The sequence below is a fragment of the Acomys minous genome (genome assembly GCF_964271855.1).
Source record: "Acomys minous genome assembly, chromosome: 6".
NCBI classification, from domain to species: domain Eukaryota; kingdom Metazoa; phylum Chordata; class Mammalia; order Rodentia; family Muridae; genus Acomys; species Acomys minous.
Window position 1 is genome coordinate 114,168,618 of NC_140487.1, and position 16,207 is coordinate 114,184,824.

Genomic DNA, 16,207 nt, shown 5'->3' on the forward strand with positions numbered 1-16,207 from the left:
ATGAGGTATTATCATAAAACCTTCCTTTATTACAGCATAGATTTTTGTTTTTTGTTTTTGTTTTTTGAGACAGTTTCTCTCTGTATAGCCTTGACTGTCCTGGACTCACTTTGTAGACCAGGCTGGCCTCAAACTCACAGCGATCCACCAGCCTCTGCCTCCCAAGTGCTGGGATTAAAGGCGTGCACCACCATGCCCGGCCCACAGCATAGATTTTTATTGTTGTTGTTTTTGGACAATATTTTCTTACAATGCTGAGGATTGAACCCAGGGAGGGCCTTGCGTATGTTCAGCAAGCACTCTACCGTGCGTGATGCGTTCCTAGACCTTTGAAAATATTTTAAATCGTGATTCTCCTTTTAAATGTAGCATCTGGTCATGGTTTCGGGCAGTTTCCGCTGCCTGCTTTGTTGTTCATGAGCGGGTAGAACATTCTCGTTCCTATCAGAGTGTCTCATTCTTTCTTTTGGTGGGAATTAGAGATCTTGAATAATCTGTGGTAGCGATTCTGGCCTCCCGTGCTGCTCCAGTTTATTGAGATCACCGCTAGATGTTTGTGTGGCCCCAGAGGACTCTCGTTAGCTATCTCCTTCCCAGATTCCCTCTGCAAAACCAATCGTTCGCATTTAATTTGAGCTGCATGTGGAGCTCAGTCTCTTTCTCTCTTTTTTTTTTTCACCATAAACTTTGTTGTTCTGAAGCCCCGGACTTCTCTACGGTTTGGAGATGAAGCCAGTTATTTTGAGACATGATTCCAGCCCTCTGTTTCAAAGCTTGTCTCCCCCTGCCCCCCTGTAAAATCTGAGTCAAAGTTTTGGAGATGGGGGGTGGGGACAGTGGCTTGTTGTTTTCTCAGTGGGACCGCCCCTTCAGGAGTTGGCACTTGGTGAGGCAGGTTCTGCCTTTGGCTTCTGGAGCCCTCAGTTTGCCTCTCCTGGTGTGAAAACCTCTGTTTTCTTATGACTGAGCTGTGGGGGAGGAGGGCAGCTGAGGGCCTCAGTATGTCTTGGCTTCACTATGCTTCACTTGTTTCTCCATCTTGTTGGCAGAGGCCAGGCAGAAGGGTGCCTGCCTCTGGGCTGTACTCCTCAGAACTCGGGCCCTGCCGCAGCAAGCGGTGGGGAGGGGGGTAGCATCTGGAAGCTTGAGAGGCACAGAGAGCTGTTTCAGGCTACGCTTTCCCTGGTGGAGCCTCTGTAAAGCTGAGATGGGGTAGGAGAGGGAGTGGGGCATGCGTAGCCGGCCTTTCCGACAGGCACCTGAGAGAACGGCTAATTTCTTTTGGCTCGTGGTTTCAAATCACCATGGCAGGGAGGGTATGGGGATCAGAGCACCTCATAGTGGCCGGGAAGCAGAGAGAAAGAGCGGGAGTGGATCTGGGGGAAAGGGTAGGTGTGAGGAAACAGAGGAATGGAGGGAGGGGAAACGGTGGCCAGGACATAGTGTATGAGAGAAGAATAAATAAGAAAGAAAGAAAGAGAGAAAGAAAGAAAGAAAGAAAGAAAGAAAGACTTTTAAAGCTGGCTCCCTATTCCTGTTCTCTGTCTTGCTCTCTGTCTGTGTCTGTCTGTTTATCTGTCTGCCTGTCTGTCTGTTTGTCTGTCTCTCTCTCTCTCTCTCTGTGTCTGTCATCTCTCTCTCTCTCTCTCTCTCTCTCTCTCTCTCTGTGTCTGTCTGTGTGCGTGTGTGTGTCTGCCTGTCTGTCTGTCTGTCTGTCTCTCTCTCTGTGTCTGTCATCTCTCTCTCTCTCTCTCTCTCTCTCTCTCTCTCTCTCTCTGTGTGTGTCTGTCTGTCTGTCTGTGTGCGTGTGTGTGTCTGTCTGTCTGTCTGTGTGCGTGTGTGTGTCTGTCTGTCTGTCTGTGTGCCTGCATGTAGAGGCCAGAGGGCACTCTCAGGTATTTTTCTTCAGGTGCTGTCTGTTTTAGTTTCTTGAGACAGGGTCTCTCATTGGCCCTGGGCCTCACCAAGTAGGCTAACATGGCTAGCTAGAGAGCCCCAGGGGTCTGCCTGTGTCCGCCTCTCTAGTGCTGGAATTAGAAGTGTAGGCCAGCACCTCCCATTAATGTGAGTCTGTGACTCAAGCTCAGGCTCCTATTCTCACAGGGTAAGCCTCTTCCCAGCTGAGCTGTCCCCTTAGCCTCCCATCCCCCTCCTTGATTCTATCCGATGGACCCCAAGCCTGCAGCAGGGCGCAGCCCACACTCAGAGCCCCAGCTCACCCTCTCTGGAAACACAGTCTCAATGTGAGGTGTGCTCTATGAATCTTCTAGGCGCTTTTCAGTTCAATCAAGGTGACAGTCACGATCTAATCACAAGGCATCTCAGGCTCTTGTTCTCGCGGCATTGTGGTAGGTTTTCCTGAATAAACATTTCTTTATTTGCTGAAGTCCTAGGGCCATTTCTGGAGACTTTAAGTGGTTGTTTTTAAGTAATTTTCAGCATTTTCCCTGGGGGACAGTTCTGTAGAGCTTCTTGCATTGCGAGCTGGAGGGGGAGCAGAAAGCTGCCTGGCTGAGTTCACACTAAGGAAGGTGATGATTTCACCCTCCTCAGTCTTTTTCTGTTCTTTGCTTTCTCCCAATATTGCTGTCCCCCCCCCACCCCCGCTTTATTCATTTAAGGTTTTATTTCCCTGGAGTTACTAGCTACCTTTCGAGAAAAGCAGTTTGACTATATTGATACTTAAACATCCTGAGTCCATACCCTGCCACATCATGTCCTTGCCTGCTGCCCACGCGGGGATTGTCATAGCTCGGGTCTCCTCAGGGTGACCCGGAGGCGGCAGAGGGGGCATAGCACCCAGCATGCTCACAAGATTGGGGCTGCCACAAGACTCCAAGGTTGCTGGGGATGAATGTGTAGGAGAGGAGGTGCGTGGATCCAAGGGTCTGGCTTGATGTGTGTGTGTGTGTGTGTGTGTGTGTGTGTGTGTGTGTGTCCATCCCCATGTGCATATGTGGAGGCCAGAGGTCAACTTTGGGTATCTTCCTAAATGACTCTTCGCTTTGTTTCCTGTGACTGGCTGTTTGGCTTTTACTTGGACCTCACTGTTTCATCCAGCCTGGGAGTCAGTGATCTCTGGGGATGGCCCTCTCCCTGTCTCCCAGCTGTGGGGTGGCAGGCGTGCGTCACTGTGCTTGCCTTTTGTTTTTGGTTATGCTTTAGATATTGGTTATGGAGTCCAACTCAGGTACTCATATTTGTGCATGGAACACTTTACCGACTCAGCCATCTCTCCAGCCCCTTGGGGTGACAATTTCAAATGCCAATCCGCTTTGGCCAGGTTGTCCCCACTCTGGCTCATGTTGGGGCCCCTAAGCCTTGGAGGAAGGTTCTTTCCTTGAACCTGCACTGAAATTTGGGGCTGTGTTGTTCCTGGAGTGCAAGCTGCGACCTGATACTGTGTCTCTCCTATATTATAATGAATTGTGTAATGGCAAATTTATTTGTTTAAAAATATTTATTCATTTTATGTTTGTTTTGCCTGCACATACGTGTGTATGTGCACTGTGTGTGTACAGTGCCCATGGAAGCTAAATGAAGAGATCGGGTCCCCCGAAACTAGAGCTACAGACAGCTAGCTATAAGATGCTGTATGGATGCTGGGGACCAAACCTATGTCCTCTGCGAGAGTAGCATGTGCTCTTAACCACCGAGCCACTCTCCAGACCCATAATGCTTAGTCTCAGTTGTCAACTGGACACAATGTAGACTCTCCTGGGGGAGGGAGTCTTGATGGAACCTTGTTTAGATCAGGCTGTGTGTGTGTGTGTGTGTGTGTGTGTGTGTGTGTGTGTCTTGTTTGCTTTAATTGATAGGGGAATATCTAGCCCACTGTGGCTGACACACTCACTGGTTTTGGGACCTGGACTGTATAGGAGTGGAGGAAACTAGCCGAATGCTAAGCATGCATTCATTTCTCTCCGCTCTCGACTGTTGATGTGATGTAGACAGCTGCTTCAAACTCCTGCCTCTGTGTGGCTTCTGTCTAAGGATTCACTGTAAGCTGGATCCGAAGACAAAATAAACATTTTTTTCTACCCAAAGTTGTCAAAATATCCAAAATCAGGAATTTTTTTTCTTTTTTACAGCAATACACAACAGTCATCTTTTAGTGAGCACTCATCTCAACATTGAAGTTGTTATTATTCCTATTTTGGGGTGAAAGTACACCGGGCTCAGGGGCCAGCTATGATTGCGCAGCTAGAGGGGATGCAGCTGAGATCTGACCCTGTCAGCACATCTTTGAGCAGCTATGGTGTCATGCGTCAACTACCATACTGAGTGAAAGTTTGTCGTATGACTAACAGTAGTGATGGACACTCAACAGTCTGTTGAGTGGTTGACAAGGATGACTGGAGGTGGTGGGTAGCTGTGTCAACAGCGAATGGTTTAAACAAACTGATTCTGTCAGCCAAACCTTTACCAGGGGCAGGAGGGGACAGTGTGACTGGGCCAATCTAGTTAGTGTTTGGAACCCGACCTGGGAGTCAGCTGGATAGTTAGATGCTCTGATGGGGACAAGACTGCCCAGGCCTTTGGCATCATTTAAAAATTAAATGTGTGTTAGCATTGTTGTTGTGATTGTGTGTTGTGGGGTTCTGTGTGCCACAGCTTGTGTGAGGAGGCCAGAGACAACTTCTGAGAGTCCAGTCCATTCATGTAGTCAATCTCGGCCTTTACATGGATTCTGGGCATTGAGCTCAGATCAAAAGACTTGTACATCAAGCACTTTGCCTTTGCTGGCTGAGCCATCTTGCAGGAATGGCAGCCTCCTTTTGGATGCTGGGAGCTGGTCTCAAGACAAAGATCTCTCGGGCCTGTCTGAGCCCTTCTCGTGGAGAAGCGTCCTTTGCAGGGGTGCATGGCTTTGGTTCTATCCCATGGAGAAGCATCCTTTGCAGGGGTGCATGGCTTTGGTTCTATCTCATGGAGAAGCATCCCTTGCAGGGGTGCATGGCTTTGGTTCTGCCCCATGGAGAGGCGTCCCTTGTAGGGGTGCATGGCTTTGGTTCTGTCCCATGGAGAGGCATCCCTTGCAGGGGTGCATGGCTTTGGTTCTGTCCTATGGAGAAGCATCCCTTGCAGGGGTGCATGGCTTTGGCTCTGTCCCATGGAAAGGCAACCTTTGTTTCTCCTTGCTATACTGTAGATGGAGAGAGTGGCCTGGTAATCAGCTACGTGTTTGTTGAATGAATAATAGTAGGGGGTCTGTCTCGGCCCTTGGAGAGTGAGAGGCCAGCTTGTGTCTTCTCCCACAAAGCCTTCTGTGATGCTAACGAATCGTCCACAGCCATGGTACACTGATTGAGACAAAGAAGCCAGCCCTGGCACGTTGCCATGAACTATGGTCTGGAAGGGTTTAGATTTTCCAGCTCTGCACCAATACCCTCTTCTTGTCTGGCACCTGATTCAGAGTCTCCTGTTGCATGGAGTTGTGACATCTCCTTGGTGTCCCCTGTTCCCCGGCAGTATCAGTTTATCCTTGCTAGTCTATGAGCTGACTGAAGGATCGCTGGCTAGGTATTTTGGAGAGTGGCTCTGAATTTGGGTCTACCTGGTGCTTTCCTCTTGGGTCTGAAAAGGGCCTCCTCCTAGCCCACTGGAAGGACATGTATCCTTGACACTGCCATGACAATTCTTGTCCATAAGCCTTGACTACAGGGGAAGGTAGCATCTTAGTTACTTTTCTGTTGCTGTGACAAAGCACCAAGACCAAGGCAGCTTATAAAAGAAAGCATTTAAGTGGAATGTGCTTACAGTTTCAGAGGGTTAATCCGTGCCATCATGCTCGGGAGTGTGGCAGCAGGCAGGCTGATCAGGAATGGAGCGGAAGCAGTAGCAAAGAGCTCACATCCTATTCTGCAAGTTAGGGGCAAAGAGAGCTAGACTAGAGGACTGGGCCTGGTGTGAGCATTCTTCGGAACCTCAAAGTTTCTAAATCACCTCCTCCATCAAGGCCACACCTCCTAATCCTTCCCAGGCAGTTCTACCACCTGGGGACCAAGTATTCACATCTAGGAGCTTATGGGGCCATTCGCAATCAACCCACCACAGGTGTGATTTGTTTGTCCCGCCCACCCCCATAAAGTGAAGCAGCTAACACAAGGATATTTACAGAGGAAGAAGAAATGGAGGGCACAGCAACTTAAAGTGTCTTAGCCACGGTTTTGTGCCCGCTTGGTCTTGATCTCAGCCACCTGACTCAGACCTTTTTGTACCGTGATAGCGGACATCTGCCCCGGCCACCTGGGTTTTTGCAGTGGCTTTCTCCATTTCCTCTGTGGCCTCATCTCTCACCCTACCCACCATTTCATTCTGCCTTGGCCATGCTGGCTTCCTTTCTGCTTCATGAATGTGGCAGGTGCACTGTTACCCTGAGGACTCTGTGTACGCTTCCCCTTCACTCAGGATGCCCCGTGTCACCCAGGGGCTGATCCCTTTGCTGAGATGTTATGTTCTGTCTCTTGGTTTGATTGTCTTCTCTACTATGACATAAAATCCATAAAATACCTTTTAATGTAATTGCACACAAAGGATTCATGAGAGGCCCTAGGGCCTAGGACTGAGTCTGGCATGGAGCAAGCACTCTGAAAATATGTGTGTAAGGGCTGACAATGTATAGCTCAGTTAGTAGGGTGTTTGCTTGACAGGCATGTGGTCCTGGGTTCGATCCCCAGCACTGCATAAAACCAGATGCTGTGGCCCTCGCCTGTAATCCCAGCAGGCAGGAGGTGGAGGCAGGAGGATGAACGTTTGACATCACCCTTGGCCACATAGCAAGTTTGAAGCTAGCCTGGGCTACATGAGGCCCTGTCTCAAAAATAACAAAAGCAAGCAAGCAAGACCACGGATATGACTATCTTGAGTTCATTTGCATCCATGATATCTGTCACCTACCCTCTATGACAAGGACAGACTCTGTGAAATACCATCAGCCTTCTAGGCTGACTCGGAGTAATTTCCCAGCACCCCTTGAGTCAGGTCATTTGAAAGCTTGTAGACCTGCCAGTAGTGACATGGAGACTTCGTCAGAGAAGAGGGAGGGTCTGTCTTGTTAAATCCATCACCATACACACGCTGAGTGCAAAATAGATGTTTGTCAGGGAAAATAAAATGAAGAGACCCATCAGTGACTGGAGCAAGCCTTACAGAAATTTACAAACAAAGCTGTTACCCTAGGGGGGCTTGTCAGTCCCCACAGGTCCCTCCTCAAGAGCAGGCTTTGATCTTAAAGCATCCACTTGACACACACAGAGACACACGCGATCATGCCTCCTCCCAAATCATGGCTAGGAGACGCCTTGTGCTTGCACACAGGCATCTCGGTGGCCTGACAGAAAGGAATGAGTGGGGGAGATGAGGTGATGCTCTCGAAGGGACGCAGTGACAATATTATACCTTTTAATGTAATTGCACACAAAGGGTTAGCTCTGATTAGAGGATCTGAGGAAACTGCGGAGTCTGGTGGTATGGGTGGGAGGTGGAAATCAGACTCTCTTCATCAGGGAGGGCGCAAAGAAACCCGTCAGCTCCAGAGACCACTAAAAATAACCCTTGGTGCCTGCTGTGTACCCTGCTTTGTGCCCAAACAGCTCATTTTGTCTTCGCCATGGAGGTTCTAGGAGGAGAAACTGAGGCACATGGGGGTGGGGTGTCTGGGGCTGCAGAGCTGATCCCTCCTGACAGAACTGGAAGCCGCTTGTCTGCCTCCTTTTTCTTCAGGTTTCTCCCTTCTTTCTCTCATCCACTGTTTCCCCCGAATCCCAATAGATTCTCCGGCCCAGGCTTGCCTGAGGCTCCACATGCGGTTGCAGGTGACCTGGAACTCCTGTTCCCTCCGCCTGCACTTCTCAAGTGTGGGGACTACAGGTGTGCACCACTGTACCCAGGTTCTATGGAGCTGAGGACCGACCCCAGGGCACTGTTCCCCAGCCCACTGCTAGCTCTCTAGCGTCAGCCCAAGCGCTCTCCCTCTCAGCTTGGGGCTTGCTCTTTTTATGTGGAAGAAACAAGTTCAGATTATATGTCTAGCCAGGGGGGAAGGGGCTGACGTGGCCTCTCGGGTGACTCCTCTGTTCTTTCCTGCATATTCCTCCTCAGAGTCCATTTGAGGTCCTCAGGCTCTAAGTGTGGTGACTCAGCTCAGGATGGCTGCCCAGGAGGTGCTCTGCCACTGTGTGCCCCATGGTCCCTGGGCGGAGCTGCACCCTAGTCAGGGCCAGACGCTGGAGGCCGGATGGGTAAGGTGCCAGGCAGGCAGAGACACATTCTCTATGTCTGCTTGTCGGTGTTGGCTCTGAAAATGAAATGCCTCTTAATTCCCTCATCAGATCTCCTCTCTTCCCTCTGTGCTGCTGGTCGGTGCCAGGAGGCCCCTTGGCCACAGGATGATCACTTAACAAATCCAATAAAGCCTTTGATTTGTCTGGCTGCTGGCTTCCCAGAGCCTGGCTTGCCTGCCAGTCCTTGCTCCCTCTCACCTGTGTGCGGGACGGGGCGGGGCTGGGTGTGCCGCCAGCAGCTGGATGCCACAAGGGAGAAGCAGAGGCCAGGGAGGCTGGTCGTGGGGACCTGCACATAGGTGAAATGTGGTGCTCCGGGGGGCATCCTGAGACCTGGGCCCTGGTTCCAGCTCTGCCACCAGGCTTAGACTTTGGGTCACCCTAGCACATGCTGGGCCACAGTTTTGTAAAGTGGCAGGAATAGATTGTTCAGTGGATTATCTATCTATCTATCTATCTATCTATCTATCTATCTATCTATCTATCCATCCATCCTCATTATCATCATATATGGTCAATCATCCACCACCTGTCTGTCTTCCTTCATCTCTTTAGCAGCAAACTCCAGTTTTCCCCGAGTAGGATTGCCTATAGAAGCTTCACCTTGTGTAGCTACTCTGCTTCCCTCTTTTTTAAAAATTAATTACTAATGCCATTAATTAATTCAGAGAGAGGTCTTGCTATAGAATCCACGGCGGTCTTGAATTCCTAAGATCGAGTGATTCTCCTGCCTCAGTCTCCTGGGGAGCTTGGATTACAGATGTAACACACACACACACACACACACACACACACGCACGCACGCACGCGCGCGCGTGCGCGCGCACGCCTACACACACAGATACACACCCCGGCTCGGTTCTTCCTTGTGCTCTAAGATAGCAGGTGTACTTGTGCCTCAGGGCCTTTGCATGGCTGCTCCTTGTGCCTGAGTATCCTTTCCCTAGACCTGTGCTCTCATCCTTTAACAATGGTTCAGCCTTGGGGGTTGGACAGATGGCTCAGTGGTTAAGAGCACTGCCTGCTCTTCCAAAGGACCTGGGTTCAATTCCCAGCACCCGAATGGCAGCTCACAACTGTCTGTAACTCCAAGATCTGACACCCCCACACCAACGCACATAAATTAAAAAATTAAATAAAAAAGAAAGATAAAGTTAAAAAAAAAAACAATGGTTTGGCCCTTTAATATAGTTCCTCGTGTCTTGGTGACCCCCCCAACCATATGTGTATTTTTGTTACTATTTCATAACTATACTTTTGCTACTGTTATGAATCGTAGTGTAAATATCTATGTTTTCTGATGGTCTTAGGCGACCACTGTGAAAAGGTTGCCCAAACCACAAAGGGGTCGCGACCCACTGGTTGAGAACCACTGCTGTAGGGGCTGGTTCAGAAAGCCTTCCTAGCCCCATTTTCTAACATCCTGCCCCCTGCCCCCAGACTTTCACCCCCATCCCATGCTCTGCCCCGACTCTGTAGTCTTCTGCTGTTCTCACTGGCAGCGCCTGCTTTTATTCACAGAGATCTTTTTTTTTTTAATCACAGCGCAGGGGATGCTGGGAAGGGGCTCCCTGCACATCTGTATATCCAGTGGATGGCTGTGCAAAGGATGACTATGCAAAACACATGCCTGTCTGGCTTCTTGGGTTGGAGCAGATGTGAAGGGCTGTGTACCCGGGGCTGGACCACTACTCAGGCGTGTCCGTCTCCATCTACAAGCCCCCACCCCGGTCCCGCCCACCGTGAGAAGGTTCCGGAGCTCAGCCTGAGAGCTACCTGATTTTGAGCTCTCACAGGGTTCCGGGCAATTCTTATGGCCCATAGGTAGCTCAAAAAGCATTGGTCTATGGCTTTGTTTATCTTCAAGGAAGTGGTCCTTACACTGGTGTGGAGGTTTAGAGATGGTGTCTAGTAGGGGCAGGGGATAGAAGAAAAAGATGGAAGGAATTTGGGGTCTTTTCCAGATAGCAGGGAGCTAATAGAGCCAGACACCGTGGCAAAGGCCAGAGGAGGTAACATGGAAAGAGACAAGGATGGATATTCAAGGGCCTTGGATGCTAAGGGGGCTGGGTACTGAGTGGCTTTGAGCAGGGTAGTGATGATGTCATTGCTGCCTGGCCATCTTGGGCAGCAGCAACACAGAGAAGGTAGCTCTGAGCAGGAAGAGCTAGGAGATGTGCATGAGGCAGCCTGGGCCAAAGTGGTAGGGATAAAGTGTGGCAGGGGACCCAGGAGAGGCAGGAAGTAAAGTGGAGCTGACATTAGTGTGGTGGGGGAGGAGAGACGGATTCTAAGCTCCTGTGACCCAGCATAGGGATGACGCCAGTGTTCAGGATTATTCTAGATCACTGCTGGCTGGGATGGTGGGGGAGAGCTGAGCTCGAGACTGGAAGAACCCACTCCCTTAGCTGGGGGGTGAGCTACACAGCTCTGCTGTCCCCCTCCCATCCCCTGCAAGCAGCTTGGGCTGGTGAGATCATTGGTGGCCACATCCCATAGACCTCAGGACTAATGTGTTAGTAGTCACCCATGAGGCCTTGGCAGAGAGTAGGGGTGGCTCCTTGTCAGTGTTAGCCCCTGCCGTGCCGGGGTGTGGCCCAGCATGGAATGCTCTGGGAATGTCAAGGCTTGCATCAGCACCCTGAATGCTAGCACAGGGTTGGGCACACACCTATGCTATTCTGTATTTCCTTCAATATTGAGACCTAGTTGTGCCTGGGGTAACTCTGCAGGTGGTCCCTTCTGATCTCTTTCCCCCACCCCACCCCACCCCCCAACACAAGCTAGAGTTCTTCATTATCCTGGAAGGCAAAAAATACGATCTCTAGTAAAAATCCATTCAAGAAGGCCGGGATTTAAGGGCTAGATGGTGCTAACTAGGGGCATATCTTAGAGACTGCGGCTGAGTACGTACCTGGAACATGTGCAGAGACTGCAGGAAGAGGAGGATGTTCTTTACACCTTGGGTGAAGTGCCCCAGAACATGGGTCTCAAGGATGGATTTCAAAATCCCAGTCCTGTCCCAGGACTCCGGGGATGTTGTAGAATTCTCAAGGATGCTTGGGGAGCCTGGGTTATATAGTCTGGCTTTCTAGGGGCATTGCTCAGAACTCAGGAAGCCTGCTGGGATCCTGGGATGATTTCCCCATCATTTACCTCATGGGCTTGTCGGCTGGGATCTGCTGGTATGCATGGTGATAGGGAGGCAGTTGCTATGGCAACAGTAACTAGGAGGTGTATCAACCACCAGAATTTACTCCAAGCCGGGTGACATTTTAGCTGGTGGAGAGCCACAGTTTGCCCCTGCAGGGCTGAAGAACAGGGATCTCTGCCAAGCCTGCTTCTGTGCCTCCCCTCCCCCTAACCTGAAATAACCTCCCCCACCCCCCCCAGGTCCATAGATCTAGCTGTCCAATTTTCTTCCCCGGGCACATGAATATTCAAAGGCAGCCCCAAAGCATATTCCAATCTCATAAACTCCCTCTTGCCGCACTCCATTTAAATGCAGCTGCAGCGTCTGCGCTGCCCCATTTATCTGCCAGGGAAAATGAATTCCGGGAGTGAGAACAAGTGCCTTGCCCAAGCCTCCGCAGCTCCTTTAAGTGGGGTTAGGGCTAGGTGAGGCGGGGCTCTTCTCTCCTCTCACTTCAGGCCTTCAGACAAGCCCTGCAGAATCCTAAAATGCTGCAAACTTGCGTCCAGGGACAGGAAAGGAGCCGGGCCTCAGCAGGCTCAGGCTTGCCTCTCTCCTATGTGGGCACTTTTAAAACCCAGGAAGGCACAGACCTACTTCCGCCCACAAACCTCACAGATTAGAAAACCCTGCAGAACCACAAGCAGTCCTCTGGGAGTTAACAGGTGGGGGAAGTGAAGGCCACAGGCGAAGCAGGTGACTTTCAGCTTTCTCTTCCTACAATCCCTGTTGACCCCCTGCCCCCTGCCCTCCCCCCCCACTGACCTCTGCTACCCCGTGCTACCCATTTATTCACACATCCGTCTACTGTCTAAACGTGCATCCATCCATGGACCTACCCACTCATGCATGCTTGCTTCTTCCATTCCATAGGTTCCTAGTTTTCAAACCCCCCATTTCAAAAGGCCAACCAACAAGAGAAAACCATGGCTGGTGTCCAGGGAATTAGCATTTAAATTTTTTCCTTTTGTTTTCTGGTTTTTGTTTTTTTTTGAGAAAGGATTTCTCTGTGTAACAGAGCCCTGGCTGTCCTGAAACTCTTTGTAGATCAGGCTGGCCTCAGACTCACAGAGATGCGCGTGCTTCTGCCTCCCAAGTGCTGAGATTAAAGGCGTGTGCCACCTCTTCCAGCTATTTTGTTTGTTTGTTTGTTTTGTTGGTATGCACATGGGCTTTAGTGTGACGACCAGGGGACACTCCACATCTGAACCAGTTGAATGGGGGACACCCGAAGAAGCAGTGGGGGCGACTCTGACAATCTAAGGGTGAAGCCGTGGGGCCAGGAATTAGTATTTTTGAAGTCCAGGTTATGTTGTGTTTCCCACAAAGAACAGAATACTTCTAGGGGATTTGCAGGCAAAGGAGAAGGGCTTGGGTCTCTATGGGCAGTGGTCTGGGGAAGATGAAAGATGGCTAGCCATGTCTGCACGTGTAGGTGCCTCTGGTTGTCAACAGGAGAAGGGGGCGGGGCATCTTCCTGTTGGTAAATTCACAACCTACTTTTATTTTCTTTTACTTTAAAATATAATGCTTATTTAGATCCATTAATGAAACCCAGGGCCTCCCACATGCCAGGCAGTTGCTCTATCACTAAACCTCGTTCTCCAGCCTCATGGGCAAATAGAAAGGAGGGTAGAGAACATTCTGGAACTGGACGGGAAGCTGTAGCAGGCTTCTTCTCCTCTTCTTCCTGCTTATCCTTCCTTCTCAGCCTCCTCCATTGGGTCTCTGTGCGTAGTATGTGTATTTATATGCACATTCCCATGTATATGTTTTCACATGCACATGTGTGCACACAGAGAGAGGCCTTTAGGCTGATTATCAGGAGGATTTCTCCATCACTCTCCCTCTTCTATACCAAGGTGTGGTTTCTCAGTTGGGCCGAGCTTGTCTATACAGCTAGTCTTATTAGCCAGCTTGCTCCAACAGGGATCCCCTGTCCCCACCTTTTGAGTGCCACAATAGCAGCAAGATCATCCTGCTCCTCGGCCCCCTCCCCCCCCCCCCCCCGCGCCTCCCGCCCACCCCGGATGTGCACGAGTTCTGCCAATCTGAGTTCCTCTCCTCAAGCTTACACAGGGAACACTTTATCCAGGAAGTTGTCTCCCTAGCCCCCTGACCAGCTTCGTAATTGCTCTAAACTCAATGGCCTTTTCTATTTTGAGGTGGCATATTTATTTGGGCGTGGCCATGATATAAAGCCAATAGCCAGGACAAGGGAGTACTGGGTGGGGCGGGCGGGGGGTGGGGTGGGGGAATAAATGGGGATGGGGCTGTGTCAGGCTTTAGGGGTGAGACACGGACCTCACTTGGCTGAACTGCTGAGGTGTCTGTGCACAGGGCCGGGCTATGCCTTTGGGAGCCCAGTGGTCCTAGGTGAGCTGGAGGGGCCTGGTCTTTAGTTGTTTCCTTGCTGTGTTTTGAATAGTAGTGGACGCTCACCTGCCTTCTCCTCCCAAGTCCCTTTCCCCTCACTTCTGCAGTGGGAGAAGGCTTTGCTTCAGGGCAGCATTCTAAGCTGCCTTTTCTTTCTAGCCTCCCCCCTCCCCCCTCAGGAAAAACCCCAGGAGTGGGTGGGGACTGCTGGGGGACCCCATGGTTTTTAAGTCTTATTGAAGGCAAATGGCTTCCCGAAAGGGATAGCCTCTTTTCTGCAAAAAACAAGGAAGCCCTTGCTCATCCCGACACCCATCTGTGGCTTTAAACTTAGTGGCTCTCTTTCCTAAAAGTGGCTCTGTGGCTGCCCCCAAGGGCCCCCCCCCCCCCCCGTAAGGAGCTCTAAGCCTTAAGCACCATTTTTCTCTGCCAATTGATCTTTGTTCTCCAGAGCTTTCTTCATGTCACAAGGAGAAAAACTGGGTTTTCTTCACATCAGCCAGAGCGAAAACACATGTATTGTGTGTCGTCCTCAAACTGTATGTCCGTGTGTGCATGATGACCAGAGGGAGGGAGGGTAGCTCCCAGGGGCCTTAGTGCCCTGTTGTGTTCTCCCTGTCACTCCGCATAGCTATGCTGTCCACTGGAGCTTCCTGGATGTTGGCAGGAAAAGGAGAGGTTCCCTACATGCACAGTACTGATATCTGTGTGGACGTGTGTATCTGGGTGTGTCCCTGTGCCATGACAGTACTAAATACAGCTACGAACCTTGGGCAATACATGTAGCTCTCAAGACGCTGTGCTATACACATGAGCATGCCTACGTGCACATACATGTACACGTATGCACATGCACAGAGGCACGTGGGTGGGAAACAAGGCCAAGGGACATTGCATTATTCTATAAGTTGACTCTTGAATGTCTCCCAAAGGCTCATGGGTTGAAGGCTTGGTCACATGTCTGTGGGGGCTCTTCTGAGGTTATGAATTTTAAGAGGTAGTGGGAAGAAATTAGGTCTTTGGGGACGTGCCCTTGAGGGGGTCTTCTCGCTCTTTTAGTTTTCCAGCTATCAGAAGGGGAGAGTTCCCCCCTCCCCATATATCCTGTCATGACGTACAGCTATTACAGGCCTACAGTAACCAATGTAAATGCCATGGGTTACAACTTGTCAAATTGTGCCTTATAAACCTTTCCTCTTGTTGACTACCTAAGGAATTTTGTCACTCATGAAAGCCGACACGTTCCCACAGCTCGTCCGAGGTCTTACCTTGAGGAAGTTGGAGCGCCAGGGTTTGAACTCACATTCCAAGCCCTAGGATATCTGGGAAACGAGAGCTCTTGGTAGAAGTACCTCAAGGGTTAAAGCTAGCCCCTGGCCTGGGTCTTTTCCTCCACATAGGTATGTAAGGGGTTGACATAAGTAGATGACAGTTTTACTCACAAGTATGAGACACGCAGGTGGCTGAGTGTGTGTACACCTGCCCCAAGCTGTGGGCCGCCTGGAGTGTGTCAGCTTTCTGGGGAGGGGACGCTGACACCCTGTGGCTGCTGCACCTGCCTTTCCAGTGCTGACCACCATGACCACGGCTCACTCAGTGTCCAGGCAGGCAAGTTTGGTTGTTTGGTTCCCTTACAAGGGTGTGGACCAGGTCTTTCTCCTCTGCTAGAGCCTGGCTCAGTCTTGGTGTGTTACTGATGTTGCTCAAGGTTACCCAGCATCTGAATGAGGGAGTTTTAGTTTTCTCCGGGGGGGGGGGGGGCTGAACTTGGAGGAGTGGACTCCATCACATTTCTTGGTCTCAGGGGTGGGCTCAGGCTGACTGCCCTATGCCAGGGATGCAAAGTAGGGCAAGCCTCCCCAGGGGGGTTGCCGTGGCAACAAGAAAGTTCTAATCAGCAGAGACACCCAGGGTTGGCTGGGAAGCGTGGCGCAATGCCTATTTAGATGGGGACACAGCCTGGTGAGATGGATTTGGGGACCTCAGTGATCTCTCTATAAAACCAGGGCTGAGTCTCAGCTTCCTGTCCTAGGTAAAAGGGCCCGTGGGTGTGACAGCTGCTTGCAGAGGGGTCGTGTGACACAGCTGTATTAGGGTCATCTTCTCACAAGCACTGCAGCGACGCAAGACAAGGGTGTGGCTGTACCCTCAGCTCTGGAAGCTGTGCCTGATGGCCAGTATGTGTTGGCTAGTGGTTGCCAAATGCAGAATCACCCAAGGAGGTGTAGGGGTGTTCAGAGGGCCCCATAACTCAAAATCTAGTTCCTCAGGCTGACTCAGAGCTGTGTCAGAGACCCCCAGACACCCCAGGATGGCTAAACCCAAGTTACCACCCCTACATGCCATTGTGACT

The 16,207-nt window shown here is 50.7% G+C and overlaps 1 long non-coding RNA gene across 2 annotated transcripts in view; it reads left to right on the forward strand.

Moving 5' to 3' along the window:
• Positions 1 to 16,207, forward strand: part of LOC311599829 — a 113,216-nt gene that overhangs the window by 44,539 nt on the left and 52,470 nt on the right. The window contains exons 2-3 of one of the 2 annotated variants that reach the window (XR_014780012.1): positions 8,104 to 8,243; positions 8,334 to 8,427. This is a non-coding gene — a long non-coding RNA (uncharacterized lncRNA). Of the gene's footprint in view, positions 1 to 8,103; positions 8,244 to 8,333; positions 8,428 to 16,207 lie in introns of those variants that run through there. The other variant, XR_014780011.1, reaches the window with a different exon arrangement.